We start from the raw sequence: 4,210 nt of genomic DNA on the forward strand, positions 1-4,210 counted from the left end.
ATAATCATTTGTTTTGTTTAATTTCTATGATCCTTACTTTTCTCAACTCTAAACTAAAATGCAAGTGATCCTATGTAAGCTTTATTATGAATATGAAATAATAGAATATGGAGTTTATCTCAGAACCTGACACATAATAAGCACCAAGAAATGATAGAGATGCAATCCTATTACAAGTTACAAGGTAGAAAACCTTACTATGGACAATTGATTACTTCAGGTAAAACCTAACCAAAAATTAGCATTAAGTTATCTAGAATTGGTAGATTTGTAAGTTCTTATAGAACTGAATTTGTTAAAGATACTCAGAAAAATATGGAAATACCTAAGATTATTAATATCCTCATTTTATAAATGTCACCTTCTCCAACTTCAGTCCCATCTTCAGTCTAAACTTCTGTGTTTTTAATGGATCAGCCACCTCTCTGTCCCTCGATCTTGTTAACAACTTTGCTTGTTTTGTCACATACACATCAGATGTTCTTGGCCCTATCTTCAGGCCTCAGCTGCGTATTATCTTACCATCTTACCCCTGAAGCCTTTCCTAATCACCCTGTCTAATGTAAACATTCCCTGCCAACATAATTTTCTATTGAATCATTCTGTTTATTTTTTTCATGATTTATTTATTTTATTTTATTTAAGCATATTACAGGGGCACAAATGTTTAGGTTACATATATTGCCTTTGCCCCACTGGAGTCTGAGCTTCAAGCATGTGGTATACGTATACCATGGAGTTCTACTCAGCCACAAAAAACAACTAGCACCTCTTGTATTATCCTGGAAAGGATAGAGCTGTTTATTCTTTCATTACATTTATCACAATCTAAAAATTCTTCTTAACTTACCAGTTACATTTTTCAACCTCATTAAAATGCAAGCTCTTTAGAGTTATTAAGCTTTTGTGACTCAATCTATATTCTTAGTGCTTAGAACAGCACTTGAAAATAAAAACTTAGACATTTGTGCCACTAAGCATATTTAGCATTAGATTAATCGAACAGAAATTTGGCTGGATCTCTTTTAGTAGTTTTGATCTTTGATTCTCAGAAACATATTACTTAAAAATGGATGCAACCTGTGTGGAAATAACACACATGCACACACATACACACACATACTCTCTGTCTCTCTCACCGAAAGTTGCTTCTTAATAATCTATTTAGGATTATATTTGACTTGAATAAGTAATATTTAAATTAGTTAAAGATAAAATTAAGAATATGTATTTCTTAAAATATTGTTTATAATCATGAACACACACAAAAAAGGTTATTAACTAGTAGACTTTTGTAATGTCTGATATCTTAGACCTGGGGTCCCCAATCCTCTGGGCTGTGGACTGGTATTGGTCTGTGGCTTATTAGGAACTGGGCCACACTGCAGGAGGTGAGGGCTGGGTGAGCAAAGGAAGCTTCATCTGTATTTACAGTGGTGCTCCCAATTGCTCATATCACTGTATAAACTCCATCTCCTGTCAGATCATGGTGGCATTAAGTTCTCCTAGGAGCATGAACCCTATTGTAAATTGTACATCCAAAGGATCTAGGCTGTGCATTCCTTATGAGAATCTAATGCCTGATGATCCGAGGTGGAGTTGAGGTGATGATGCTAGCACTGGGCAGTGGCTGCAAATACAGATTATCATTAACAGAAAGATTTCACTGCACAATAAATGTAATGCACTTGAATAATGCTAAACCATCCCCTGCTCCTCTTTGGTGGAAAAATTATATTCCATGAAACTGGCCCTGGTGCCAAAAAGTTTGGGGAGTACTTACTGTCTTAGACCACAAAATTAAGCAACATATTTTAAATGTGGGATTCACAGAACAATCTGACTTTTGAAGAATTTTTTTAAAGTGCTAGTGAGTTTGCTAGAGCCATCTGGAATCAGACTGTGTATCTGGCACACAGTTGTCTAAACATATTCATTTTAAAATTGAAATTTCAACACTGTATTGGAAAATATGAAATAAAAGTATATCCACCACAGTGTAGTTTTTTACTTAGCAAAATAAAAGCATTCAAATTAAAGAAATATCTAAAAGTAATGAGAGGTAGAGGTAAGATGTAGCAGATAGGCTGTGAATGAATGGGTAGGTTCTTTTCACTGAGTGTGGACAAAGAAGGGCAACTTGGCCTTGAGTCCAAACTACACTTCCCAAACCTTAGCAGTGATAAAACATTTATCTTTTAGCACAATACGTGTCTTGAAATCCTCAAGTTATATGGAATATGGCTGCCTATAAGATTCCCCCCAAAATGATTTCTTGTACAATCTTCTCCCCTCATGTAATTTGCTTTTAACCAATAGAATATGGCAATACTGACAGAATATTACCCTCACGATTAGGTGACAAAAGATTTACTCCCTTCTTGGTAGACAACTCTCTCTCAAGAACAATTTAAGAAAACTAAAATTGGCTGCATATTGTGAATAATTACTTGTAGGATGTATGGGACTTATAGGAATCTAGAATGTCAGAGATGATATCCAGGATTATAGTTTGGGTCACTGGATCACTTTAGGTGTCATTATTAAAGATGAGAAATGAAGAAACCAGGTCAAATTTGAGGAAACCTTTAATAATCCTTGGTTTTAACATTATTAAGTTTGATGTAGCTGCAGGCATGCAAATAAACTTATCTAACAGGCAAATTTATACAAAGACTGAACTACAAGGCTAGAGATATGAGTGTTTTGAAATAATGAGAATGTGTGCTATCTCTACAGGACAGTGAAAGAATGATAAGCAAAATAAATGTGCAAGAGTCGTCAATGGAGAATAGATTCATGCAGGTATTTAAATGATATTTTTTAAAAAATGAAGAGAAATTAGTGCCATGAAAGTCAGGGAGTAAGGCAGCATGACTCAAGTTGTGATCAAAATAATACTATCATATATTTTTTAAAAATTATTTTATAACTATGTGTTTGAGTCTTTGCATAGTATATCTTTGTCTGTATTGGTATTTAGAAATCGTTAAGTTACCCAAGTTTACTTAACAGTTTGTCTCCAATTTATTTTAGCATGATTTTTGGTTGACGGTTTGCGTATTAACATCCTTTGAAACACCGGGCCAGTGTTTCCAGTTTGGCGTAGAACGTCAACAACCGAACACACAACAGTGAACACAAAATATGCTCAATGGAGCAGAAATGTATAAGGAGAAAATGATTAAATATGTTTATTGAATTTGGCAGCAGGAAAGGTGATGGCTTTCTTTTGCTAGGAAGTTTTGTAGGGATAATGAAGACAGAATTTAAATTACACAGCCAAGAGTTAATTGGAAGTTAGTAAATAATGGCAGCAGAAGGAGCTGAGTTCATGAACTCATGATTTTTAAAAAGTGTAAAAATATTGTGTCAGAGGTAAATGAATACTCATGTTGTCTTTTTTACAAAATAATAGAAATTTGAGCTGGTTATTTAAATGTGAATAAAGGATCACAAAAAAGATTATACTTTCAGGGATTATTTCCATAGTTCATTACTAAAGAAGTTTCTCCAAATGTGTAGAGCACTAGAAACCATAGAGAAGACACAGGCACAACATTATTTCCCAGCCAGCTCTTGGTGTTGCCTCCCTGCAACTGCCATTTGTCATTGATGATGATTATTTTCTTCTTCTGAGAGAGTAAGAGGGAGAGGACACAGTCTGAGTGGTTTCCATTATATTAATAACAACAGTAAATAAATTAAATCCAATTAAATTTTTTAAAAATCACAGAGAATAAAAACAACAAAGAGGCATAATAAAAAAGTAAGAGTCTGAGAGATATAGAAAGCACATCAGATAACAGATAGAGCAAATTCCAGAAAATAATGGAAAAGTTGTTTAAGGGTCATTGGCAGAAGGGATTGCAGTGACAAAAGACCTCATTCATCAAAACTGAAGGAAAAACAATATGCACAGGTTGCAATGCTGGACAATGACAGATTCATTCTTCTAAAACATAGGGCAAATTTAAAAATATGATGTGATTAATTTAATTTATTGTATACACCAAAAATGCATGTAATAAATACATCGTTAGCTATACAGCATACAGAGTGTGGTAGGTAATCTCATAAGCAAAAAAGAAAAAATAGATAGACAGTCTATTAAAAAATTAGTTTAAACAGTTAAATGAAAGAACTCACAGAAATAATATTAAGTCTGGTTTCCCTGCCTTATCACGGGAAGCACTTAATGGTCTCCTTT

At 33.9% G+C, this 4,210-nt stretch overlaps 1 non-coding gene across 1 annotated transcript; it reads left to right on the forward strand.

Moving 5' to 3' along the window:
• Nucleotides 1–3,461: 3,461 nt before the first annotated feature.
• On the forward strand, nt 3,462–3,673 carry LOC142875255 (small nucleolar RNA U3). Its single transcript, XR_012922654.1, has one exon. It is a non-coding gene; the product is annotated as a small nucleolar RNA U3 (small nucleolar RNA).
• Nucleotides 3,674–4,210: the final 537 nt, after the last annotated feature.

This window comes from Microcebus murinus, chromosome 13, assembly GCF_040939455.1.
Source record: "Microcebus murinus isolate Inina chromosome 13, M.murinus_Inina_mat1.0, whole genome shotgun sequence".
In the NCBI taxonomy this organism is placed as follows: Eukaryota; Metazoa; Chordata; class Mammalia; order Primates; family Cheirogaleidae; genus Microcebus; species Microcebus murinus.